This window comes from Rhynchophorus ferrugineus, unplaced genomic scaffold, assembly GCF_030347505.1.
Source record: "Rhynchophorus ferrugineus isolate W39M unplaced genomic scaffold, kcgeb_rfMv2 rfM4, whole genome shotgun sequence".
Taxonomy (NCBI): Eukaryota; Metazoa; Arthropoda; class Insecta; order Coleoptera; family Curculionidae; genus Rhynchophorus; species Rhynchophorus ferrugineus.
In genome coordinates this window covers 13,200,906-13,214,628 of record NW_027472583.1, presented here as the reverse complement: position 1 = coordinate 13,214,628, position 13,723 = coordinate 13,200,906, and positions in this window count along the sequence as shown.

Genomic DNA, 13,723 nt, shown 5'->3' with positions numbered 1-13,723 from the left:
TTTTGATGATGTTATCAATTTCCTCGTGCCTCCCATTTGATATATGGCGTTATAATTTACTACGGCAATAAATTTATTATCCAACATATTAAAAAGACTTACGAAATGTTCGGCATTGTTATTATGTGTAAGTAAACATATATAGAGTACATATAGCGGACATTGTTATCAGCCTATGAACTTCTTGTATAATTGGATTGGGTATGTGCAGGTAGTATTTGTCATTTCTTATCTTTGATAGTGCTTTTCGCGTATAATTATAATAGTAGCACCATATGATTTATTATCTAGTACTCTTGTATAATACTGCTTATATTTTATACTTCACACGTGGTGCTTGTCTTTGAAATATATCCATGGTCATTAGCATTCAAGGAGGCGATTTTATAGACTACAGGGAAGTGAACAACATTTAGTATAATTGATTCATTTTGCGCATGCCCATTACGATAATCTATATCCGGCTATCAATCCCAACAAGTATTTGTTAGTATATTAGTATTATAGAAAGTAACAACCTAATACCTACATATCAGTATAGGTTTGTTAACAAATATTCGACGATTGCAACTTGCATAGAATAACAGTGCGTAAAATAAAATTTGAATAGACTACACATAACAGATTAAATGAAAAGTCCCCGACCTACCATAGTAAAACATATTTTTTTGGCAAAATTGTTTTTTTATTATTCAACATAACATCCTTCAAGGGTGATACACTGATTATGGCGACCATCCAACTTTTGGATACCATTTTTGTAGTACGAGTTTCAGTGATCACCTCTTCATTCACCGATAATTTCTTCCTAGGGAGCATTCTTTTGAGATATTAGACAAGGAAATAATCGCTATGGGCCAGATCTGGAGAATACGGTGGATGAGAAAGCAATTCGAAGCCTAATTCATGGATTTTTGCCATCGTTTTCACTAACATGTGACACGGTGCATTGTCCTGGTGAAGCAGCATTTTACTTTTCTTCAAATGTGGCCGTTTTCGGTGGTTTCAACCTTCTAACCGTCCAATAACGCTATGTAATAGTCGCTGTTGAGGATCCTTCCCTATTCAAAGGTAGTCAATGAAAATTATACCATGCGCATCACAAAATACAGACGCCATAACCTTACCAGCCGACTGTTGTGCTTTCCCCACGCTTTGATTGGACTTATTACGCTTGATCATCTTCAAACACTACTCCAAATCATCAACTCGTCGTTGTTTTTGGTCAAAAGTGAGCTCGTACAGCACCCACTGTGCACAGAGCTTTCTCATACCCAAATATTCCTGAATGATACAATGTACACCTTCGGTTGATATCTTTAGAGTGTCTGTTATTATTTTTTTTAATAGTTTTCGTTGGTAACAACATCTTTTGGGCGTCCACCGCGTTCACCGTCTTCGGTGCTCATTTCACCACGTCTAAACTTAGCATACCAATCTTTGATGATTGATTTTCCTGGAGCAGTGTCCGGAAACTCGGCATCAAGCCAAGTTTTTCCTTCAACTGTATTTTTCCCTTCAAAAAGCAATATTTTGTCAACTCGCGAAATTCCTTTTTGTCCACTTTTTAACGATTGCTTCACTCAAAATGCTATAATTCACAAACTAATGATCCGACAGCTGTCAAATTTATACACGCATCTTTGGAGGGTTAGGGCTAACCAAAAAACATATGTATATAATTCTGGTAGCGCCATCTATGTGACAGGCTGGGATCTTTTCAAGTGTCCTGTTAATTTTCTCCATCTACATATTTCTCACGCGCAAAGAGATTAAATACTTTCTTTTTTAAAGATTAGAGAATATTTCAACTTTTTCTTTATTGTCCCTAGCCCAATTATTGTCATTATTTTTAACAGGTGGATTATTCTATTGGTGACTTTTGAGTTTTCTTATTGCTTTCCATAGCGAATACTCTGTTGCCTTAGTTGGAGTCAGATTTTCTAAATATTCTTGAAGTCCTTGATTTAATTCAATCAATATCTTTTTTTTTCTATTGGATGGTCAATATTCTGGTTCACCAGTAGAGAAAAGTTGTAGGTTTTCTGTCTTCATTGATTTCATGAATTTATCAGTCTGGAGCCCCCCATTAAATGTATAGCGTTATAGTTTACTACGGCAATAAATTTATTACCCAACATATTAAAGAGACTTACGAAATGTTCGGCCTTGTTATTATGTTTAGGTAAACAATATATAGCGGACATTGTTATTAGCCCATGAACTTTTCGATAATTCGACTGGGTATCTGTAGGTAGTCTTTGTCATTTCTTCTCTTTGATAGTGCTTTACGTTTTCGCGTATGATTAAATAGTAGCACCATATGATTTATTATATAGTAGTTTTGTATGATACAGCTTATATTTTATGATTCGCACGTAGCGCTAGTGTCTAAAATATGTCCATATTCACTGGCATTCAAGGAAGTATCTGTTAGTATAATAGTATTGTAGCATAGAATAACAGATGTAATTTATTTATATACAGATTATATATATATATATATATATATATATATATATATATATATATATAAAGTCTATGAAGGTAAAAAGATATGTTCATCTATATTCTTACATATACAATACACTGAGCTAATGGCTAATGAAATCTTACATCACAGCCAGAATGTTTAGATTCAAACAAGGGAAATCCTGCTCTAAAATGAAAGAAGCTAAAGCAAATGTACCACAAAGAAGTGTATTGGGACCAATTCAGTACCTACGATCGCTATATTTGCTGATGACACTGCGATTTTTTCTTTTCAAAAAATAGCGATAAGAGGTTATAAACCGGCAAAGGTTATTTTAACGCTTTGCTTGTTTTAATAAATTTCTAACCGCTGCTTATTAATAGATTGATTGAAAATTCCGAAGCCAGACAGAACAGATTACGTCTTTAATCAGTAAGTTTGAACAGGAATGAGATAATGGAAGGTCCCTCTGGCCAATAAAATTCGTTAGAGAGCTAAGAATTTTTACTGTTAAATATTAATTTACTCCGATATTTATTGAAAATATTTTTAGCGTGTTGCTGCTGCACTGAATATTAGTATGGACACGGTCACTAAAATATCTCAAAAAATTTAAAATTTGATCTTGAATTCACCGAAAAAAAAACCGCCCTCATCCGAAGCGGATGGCAAATCAATATCAGTTTGATGTCAGCTCTATCAGATATTAAATAGATGAAATGTATAATAATAGTGAGTAGTTTTTGAATAAAAACATAATTTAATGGAATTATTTGAAAGGAAACTGTTAATCTGAAAAGTATGGAAGAGATCTAATGGAACATCCGGATATTGATTTTTTGATATTGATTTGAATTTTTAAAAGCATATAATAAAATGATGGATGTCTTATTATTTCAATTTGTGTATTTAGATGAGACATGGATATTTCAGGGTGCCATCGATATACTCAGCGATTATTCATGATAAGAGTATAATAAAAATAGCAACTATAGTTTAATGGTTTAATAATGACAACAAAAGTTGATGGAATTAGGCAGATGTTGGAACAACGATTGATTAAGTTTTATTAGTCATAATATTTATTATCATTTAATTGCATAACAGGTCAGTTGAAAAGTCCCCTGCCTGACACATAGATGGCGCTACTATAATTAAATCCGTATGTTTTTTAGTTAGCCCTAACCCTCAAGAGATGCGTGTATAAATTTGATAGCTGTCGGATCATTAGTTTGTGAATTATAGCATTTTGAGTAAACCAACTTTTGTTATTGTGAAAAAATGGATAAAAAGGAATTTCGCGTGTTAATAAATATTGCTTCCTGAAGGGAAAAGATACAGTTGAAGCAAAAACTTGGCTTGACTCCGAGTTTCCGGACACTGCCCTAGGAAAATCAAGCATTGAGGATTGGTATGCTAAGTTTAGACGTCGTGAAATGAGCACCGAAGACGGTGAACGCCGTGGACGTTCAAAAGAGGTTGTTACCGAAGAAAACATTACAAAAATCCACAAAGTGATTTTGAATTACTGTAAATTGAAAATGAATGAAATAGCAGACACTCTAAAGATATCAACTAAACGTGTACATCATATCATTGACGAATATTTGGGTATGAGGAGGCTCTGTGCAAAAATGGTATTGAAACGTTGGAGGGTCGCTATAATCGGTGTATCACCCTTGAAGAGAATTATGTTTAATAAAAAAAACTAATTTTGCCAAAAAAAAATTGTTTTATTGTGGTAGGCCGGGGACTTTTCAATTGACCTGTTATATATTCCTCTTCGTGCTAGAAACAGGGATGGTTAATAACACCTTCGGTTTTGGTGAACTCGATAAGAATCATTGAAAAAGATATTCAAAAATGATGGAATTGTGAACAAATGTTAGCTAGATTAGAAATTAATAGCTTAGTTGTTCACTTTAATGATATTTTCTGAATATGGGATTATGATTCAATGTTGAATCTTTCCAAGACAGGGTGATGAGAGTATAAATATCTAAAGGTGAGATATAATTAATATATTATAACTGTAGGAAATGTTATTGTAGAATATACATAAGTATTTGGTTAAAATGGGTCAGCAGAGAAGGAATAGTAAATTTAATTATTTTATGAAGAAAAATATATACAGGGATTTACAAAACAAACGAAGGGGAAATACAGTGATATCAAAATACCCTTCAAGTAAATTGATAATATATGCATTAGATTTACTATAATGATAAGAATAAATTATATTTGATAACACTATTTTTGTTTAACTATTTTATTTAGATCAGAATTTTGTTGTATGTCAATGCCAAACTGAACTAAAACTCAGAGTTAATACGGCAACATTGCGACGTTTTGATGTCACAAATTAGATGACATATGAACAAAATAACTTTGGATACACTATATATCGATACTTTTTCAGCATCCCTAGATAATACAACATTGAAGTAAAATATATTAACATTCTTATTACATTAGTTTATTTACATCAGAAAGTTATATATAAAATCAAAAATAATTTAAAAATTAAAGTTAAATGCGGCAACGTTGCGACGTTTTGACGTCACACATTTAGATGACGTCAATTCGCTTTTTTATTTGATAGTCTTTATGATAATTCGTAATCGAATAGCTAACATGCATTGATAAATAATAATCTAAAAAAACAATGTTAAACGCCCAAACAATGTTAAACACATAGTTATAAATAGCGCATCGGACGGCTCTAAAAAATAGGCAGGTTATTAACATCTCCAATTGCACTATCCACAAAACGCAACCGGTTAAAGTATATCACGACAGTGGCCACGAATTGTTTTGAGATACTGACGACTTTCATCTCACCGACAAAAGAATTATGCAAAATCCCGTTTTTCTACGGGCAGACCAAACATATAGTTTATGTAGGAAGTATTTATAGTAATTTGATGTCGCTGATACAGCATCTCTTAGTATAACAGCACGCGGTAGAAAGAACAACAACAAAACATGCACTTATATGATTTAAGAAAATTTTTCATATGAAAAGAACTACCCAATATATCAATAGGTTTGTTTATTTCATATAATTTTCATATAGTTTTTATATTCCTTAAATGTAATAAACATATTTAAAATTCCATATTTTTTGCACAATATTTTTAGTTTCCATATTTACTGAAATATAATAAACCATTTTATATTCTATATAAATGTTCCGCGTTTAAATACCACAAATTAATACTATGGCGCCACCTGTGCTCGTATCCCCGAACTATACCGTGCTGTATTACCGATATTTGTACTCAGTATGCTCCGCACAGAATCCCGTAGAAATGCTTGTTGGAGTTTGCGTAAGGCGGCATAGATGGCGCAGTGCTCCTCTGTCAGATTTCATTATACGAATTTAATTGGGTAATATATTTTTTATTTGCTTGTAAAATATAACAAATAAAAATAAAATAAATAAATAAAGAAAAGCAATATAGTGTGACAATTATCGAAATAATCTATTATGACAAATATATTGAAAAATTATTTTAAGAACTAGATTATTCATTGGCATAAACCTAAAATTAATTAAATTGGAACTACAGGCCTACTTCCAAAATTAAACAATAAATCTGATTAAATATTAATAACATTTTGTGTTTTAATGATAAATTCGTCGTTATTACTGGACATAATGCATCACAGATATAATGAGGAAACACTGATATTTTAACATTTAACTTTAAGAACACCAAGAGATTCAAAATACATAAACTCTATTTAAAAACTCAATGGAAGGAATACAAATTACCAACATTCTTTAGTAATGTCAACTCCACAACTTACTATTAAATCAAAATCTCATTTGATGTGTTTTGTATTGAGAATTGAACAAGAACTATTGCAATTCGTCTATTTTTTTTTAATATGGGTATTAATACTGAAAGAAGAATAAGGTTATAGATTACTTATGCTCTTCACCAATCAGATATTTAGAAGATTATAATAAAGGGAGATTGGCCTTTAAACTCCTTATTAATTGAAAGTAGAGACTAACTTTGGTTTGCCATAATTTTAAAACTTCAAGTTCAATTTAAGTTCTTAGTAATATCTTTACTTGATTTTATAAAGATATTTTAGGTTAAGTTGTAATACCAAAAATTTATATTATATTTTTATTACAACTAATATGTTTCTAAAACTTGCTATCACGGTATTTTCAATATATAATCAGAAATGTATTTGATATATGACTTTGTATATTAAAACATAATAAAATAACAACTTCAAGAATTAACATTCACTAATATTATTTAATTCGCTTGTAATTAAATATAATTTCTATTAAGTTTCAATAATCAACAAAGTACTTATAAGTTTAAATACCTACAACGTTGAACATTATAACAGAAGTATCATAAGTAAGATTATTTTTCAGAGCTGTTCTCTCTTCACCAAATCAATTTAATTTGATAAATTAGAAGCTGCTTGCGAAAGTAAAACTACCCTGTAAACAAAGGAGACAAACAATTCTTATTATTCTCCAATTTTGTTATTCTATATTGGGATAGAATGTTCACAATTTCGGGTTTTTCTTTCAGAGCTATATATGTATTCCAATGAGGCGGACACATTAATTTGTATCCTCTAAAAAAATACAAAATTAATTTTACGTGGTTATACTATCCGTAATAGTTTCTTATCCAAACTTGCCATAACTCTTTAATAGTTCCAACAATACTCCGTTTTATATAACATATCAATTGAAAAGTCCCCGGCCTACCATAGTAAACACATTTTTTAGCAATTTTTTTTTATTCAACATAATTCACTTCAAGGGTGATGCACTGAATATAGCGACCCTCCAACTTTTCGATAATTTTTTTACAGTACCATTTGTCTCTTGCTTCAAAATAAGCCTCAGTTTCGGCGATCACCTCTTCATTCGACGAAAATTTCTTACCAGCGAGCATTCTTTTGAGATCTGAGATATGGATTTTTGCCATCGTTTTCACTGACTTGTGACACGGTGTAATGTCTTGGTGAATCAGCACTTTCTTTTTCTTCACATGCGGCAATTTCTCGGCGATTTCGTCCTTCAAGCGCTATGTAATAGTCGGTGTTGATGGTCTTTTCTTTTTCAAGTTAGCCAATGAAAATTATTCCATGCGCATCCCAAAATACAAAGTCCATAAACTTGCCAGCCGACTGTAGCGTTTTTCCACGCTTTGGAGCGGGTTCATCGTGTGCTGTCCATTCGGATAACAGTCGATTGGACTTCGCAGTGAAATGGTGGAGCCACGTTTCCTCCATTGTCATATATTGAGGCAAAAACTCGGGTTTATTACGCTTAATCATCTTGAAACACTGCTCCGAATCATCAACTCGTTGATGTTTTTGGCCAACAGCGAGCTAGTTCATATCTTTAGAGTATCCGCTATTTCATTCAATTTTAATTTACGGTCATTCAAAACCATTTTGTGGATTTTTTAATGCTTTCGTCGCTTACAACCTCTTTTGGGCGTCCACCGCGATCACCGTCTTCGGTGCTCATTTCACCACGTCTAAATTTAGCATGACAATTCTTGATGGTTGATGTTCTTGGGGCAGTGTCCGAAAAATCGGCATCAAGCCAAGTTTTGCTTCAACTGTCTTTTTTCCCTTCAAAAAGCAATATTTTATCAACACGCGAAATTCCTTTTTATCCATTTTTGTCACAATAACTAAAGTTACTTCACTCAAAATTCTATACTTCACAAAGTAATGACCCGACAGCTGTCAAATTTATACACTTATCTTTTGAGGATTAAAACTAACTAAAAAACATATGGATTTAATTCTGGTAGCGCCATCTATGTGTCAGGCCGTGAACTTTTCAATTGACCTGTTATATTGATGTATTATTCCCATACTATTCTTGCTTGTCTATTAATGCAAGTACAACACAACAGTATTAATATATTAATTTGTAAATTAAAATCGTATATGTATATATATATATATATATATATATATATATATATACATATATATATAATGTAAGATATAATTAATAAAAAAAATAACTTAGGAAATGCACACTTACAGAGCAATAGTTATAAATCAACTTGCAAACTAAGATAACATTAATACCTATATAATATAAGATTTAATAAAAATATTGATATAATACATAATTCGCTAGACAATAATTTCCACTGACCAACATTTTTGTGATGATTTATGGAGTATGAGTTATAAACACCTCAATTATTATAAATATCAAAGATTCGTGTTGAGCTGAAACTAGCGATTCGAGAAAATAAGGTTTTGTATTTATTTATGCAAATAGATGTGATATATACGGCAACAATGTGCTTATTTATACTCGTATATTTACATATAATCCCCGTAATTATCTATTATCGTTTTCATTCAGATGTAAATTATGTACGGTAAAGAGGATAAGAATGACATTAGCTTCAGTATGCTTCTCGTTTGGCCTTTCATTCTTTGCTTAATATTAAAAATATATATTTGCATGTGGAAATAAACCTGTGCATGTATTTTGCTACACATGTGTCATGTAATGTATCACATATGACAGCAATTCAGACGAAACTCGTCTAGATTTTATTTTCCGTTTATACATTAATAAATTAATAAATTTCTTCATAGCAAAATGGTTTTCTTATTTCAAATTCTTATTATCTATTATAATATATCTTTTATAAAATGTATATTTAAAACCTTTCAGTTATATAGCAACTATAAATCAATATATCGATTTATTCATTGAGGATTGTTAATTACAGAAGCAATTTAAAACGCCAATTTTTCTAATGAGCTAAATAATCTTACAAGCTACTGTTATCTAACGTCATTTTTCTTCACGTCTTAAATGGAATCTGGTGAAAACATCTATGATCTGATGTAGAAAAAATTTAGCAACGCACTTCACTACTTCTGTAGCATGAGTTCTAGCGGTGAAAGCGGTCAGGTCATAGGCGAATTCGTCATTAAAATCCATGTTTCGATCTCGGATGCAATTTATTCACGATGACCAGTGACGATTAGGCAATAACACGTCATAATATGATAATTTAACGAATTTATACTGATCACATACATTAAAATAATTATATAAATTCAATAGGATGTTATATAAATACATTTTGTTATTCATTTGTGATTGTTGTCAAAATAAATATAGATTGTATTAATATAGATATATATTTTTTATATTTTACTCTCTCATTTTTTTAGTCAAATAGAGTTTTTAATTAGAATTAGAATTATTAGAATTACATGTTTATTAATGGTATATATTGAGACACCATTGAGTCTATTGGCTGGACAGAAATTTATAGACTTAGGACCACTAACTTCTATGTTCCTAAATTGAACCACTTGAATGCGGAGGAACTATGGATTCAGCAAGATGGCGTAGCATGTCACACAATCTATATATTGAAGCAAAGGTGTCACGAACCACCATGTTCTTTCATTTTCACACCTCGCATTGAAAGGGGGTCTCAAATATTAGTTTGTAGGGTCGACACAGCAAGATAACATAAGTTGCTTTGTTCCAGATTTGCGGCTCCATATATTGAAAATGTTATCGAAATGTAGACTTTCAGATTGGACCTCATCAGAGCTAGCCCCCAGAAGTCAAATCGAATTCATATAGAAAGGGCAAAATATTAACCTTATAATAATATAAATTTCAATTACAATTTACATAAATCAGTGAACATATCATCATATCATCAGTGATGTTATACTATACTGCTATATTCCTGGATGACTCACATGCATTTGACCGAGCATGGCGTTAGGGACTAATCCACAAGATTATTAAATATCTTTGAGGAACTATTGTCAATTACTGATGTCTCATATCATAGAAAATATGGTAAAGTGAAAATCGTATTTGGAGGCATCCTCAACGTTTAAAAATATTTCGGTTGGAATTTAACAAGGTAATGTTTCTTCTGTAGGTACAGGAGCTACAATGTTGATCTCAACAACTAAAGGAAAAATACTTGGAAGATATGCCCATGACACAGTCATTATGACAATAGACATATAGCTTACTAGACTTATAGAAAATTACAAGTGTTAGTCAACAAGGTCTACAAATGAGAGATTGAAAAACACACCAAATCTGTCCATGTGGTATGTATTCTAAGGTATGTTAATACCTTATAATATATATATATATATATATATATATATATATATATATATATATATATATATATATATATGTATATATATAATATAACTATACAACTAAAAGGTTTTAAATATACATTTTATAAAATATATATTGATTATGTTATATTATCGATGTGGCAATATAGTGGGATAAAATAAAAATCATATCCCAAAGTAGTGATTCAGAAAAAATATCGATATATTTTTTGTAAAACATCGATATATTTTATACTTGTTGCAAAAAATAAGTCGCCAATTTTTTCCGATATATGGATATATCGCAATTTTTTAAAAAATATCGAAATATCTATATTTGTTTCCGTGACCAACACCCCTGGCACAAAAACCTACTGATAGTATAAAAAAAAAATGTATGGGGCGTGGGAGGCATGGGGCTTGCCTTGTTTGTTCGTATAGGAACATCTGGAATTGAAGGTATAGAGTCAAGCTGTAATTTATCAAGTCCTAGCAATATATCCCCCGTTAGTCCCCAAATCCCCTGTAGTTTATACATCAGTCCGCCTAGCGGTAAATTAATGAAGCAGGAATTTGGTTGCATCTGCGTACATTCAAATTCTCCTTCTATGTTATTTGTATTTATCAATCGGTCAAATTTTTAAGAATTTTATAGTTATTTCAGTTATTAAATTAGGTTATAATTTATTTTATTACTATGAAAATAAATACGAGGACTGCTAGTTATATTTGGAGCCTTTGCAATACTGTGTTGGGCTCCAACTGATACTTCTAACCGCAAGTTTAACCTTTGTAACCAGAACCTTCTTGAGAACTGGTGTTATTTAGAGTCATTTGAAGAATTTGTGAAAAAATGGGGATAACTCCTGAAATTTTACTGGAAAGATTTTTTACTTTGCGAATTTTGACATAGAATTATCAATATTATAGTGGACTGATAAACTTACTTCGACTTTTAGTCATGAAGGCCCATCCTTAATCTCTGTTAAACGCTGGTATAACAAATTTTATTGTTTTATATATATATATATATATATATATATATATATATATATATGTATATATATAATATAACTATACAACTAAAAGGTTTTAAATATACATTTTATAAAATATATATTGATTATGTTATATTATCGATGTGGCAATATAGTGGGATAAAATAAAAATCATATCCCAAAGTAGTGATTCAGAAAAAATATCGATATATTTTTTGTAAAACATCGATATATTTTATACTTGTTGCAAAAAATAAGTCGCCAATTTTTTCCGATATATGGATATATCGCAATTTTTTAAAAAATATCGAAATATCTATATTTGTTTCCGTGACCAACACCCCTGGCACAAAAACCTACTGATAGTATAAAAAAAAATGTATGGGGCGTGGGAGGCATGGGGCTTGCCTTGTTTGTTCGTATAGGAACATTTGGAATTGAAGGTATAGAGTCAAGCTGTAATTTATCAAGTCCTAGCAATATATCCCCCGTTAGTCCCCAAATCCCCTGTAGTTTATACATCAGTCCGCCTAGCGGTAAATTAATGAAGCAGGAATTTGGTTGCATCTGCGTACATTCAAATTCCCCTTCTATGTTATTTGTATTTTACGATTATAAAAAAATAAACAACCAATCACTTTCTCCAGTTTTCCTCTAGGTAACGCAGATTGGGTACAGGTACATCTCTGAATGACAACTTGTACTACTTCAAGTGTTCCAGTTCACAAAGACCGCGAGTTACTCAATGTCCCATGGTTTTAGGAGGAACGACAAAATTCACCTCGAAACAGGCATCCCTTTCGTGAAAAGTTTCACGGACATGTTCAGTGTAAGGTTCTCCCTTGACGCCTTAGAACACGAAAACAACTTGATCAAATCCCTACCCATCCGCAAACTCCGGTAGTTAAACCAACTACGACAATCCCGTTCGTATCCTAGGGTCTCTGTCGTTGGCAAAATACCTCTATCACAAATTCGAAGCGACATCAGCAAAAGACCATTTGGTTCTAGCTAGTCAATCTGGAATAAAAAATAAAAAATCACTTCCTAACTTATTTTTAACCAACAAAATTTCCTGAAGAGTTTCTTCTATCCTATTTTCTATCTTCAAAGTAACAAATGAATTATTTATTGTCAAATATATCACTGTAGAAAAATACATTACCTATATTCAACATAATATATCGTTATTTTATTGTTATCCACTGCAACTATACCGAACAAGGTTGAAGAACTTTCAATATTGCAAAAGAAAATATTTAGTATTGCAGCGGGGCCCTTGAAATGGACGCCCATTTGTCTGTTCTTTATCTAAATCGTATCCTAGCATAATATAACGATCTATAACCCTGGTGATATTAGATGTAGGTTTCTGTTCGGCGATGTGTAGGTGCTGACCACGAAATTACCGACCAAGCCAAGCCTAAACATTTTTAAATAGTCCGTAACAAATACGCGTATCTCTATCCGTTTGTGTTACTTGAAATTCTTGGGCATTTCATTTGCTTTGAGAATACAAATTGCCACCATTCTTTACCTACATAATTACACGGAAGCCCTATCAGCAAAGACACTACTCCATATATGGTTCCTGATGATTAAATAGTGACTGTATGCTATTTAAGCGTGAAGTTAATACTCGATATATTAGCATTGTAACTCTAATAAGCTAAATAAATGTCCCAATTTCGTTAACTGTCAAGTACTAATACTGGCGTGATTAAAAAAGCTTAACCGAATCTGAATGAAACTTGCTAAGACGCTAAATTTAATACTTTTGCGTCATGCACTATATTTGGCATGTGAAAATTTAATACACGATTTTAAGGTTTTATTAATAAAACTTTAATAAAATTCTATTCTTCTTGAAGCATTTATTACATGCAACCGATTTATTTGAACAACTCTAATGCCATTTTGATCAAAAGCTAAAAATTGATAAGCCATTTTAACTGGCGTTTTTTGGATAGTGATATTTTATTGAACCTTATGTTGCTGCCTAGGGACATTAAAATTACAATCACAAACATAAATAAAAGTAAATAGCAAGTACATAATAAAAATAAAAGTCAGTAAATCTAACCATTTCGAATTCTTTTCAGTTTATATT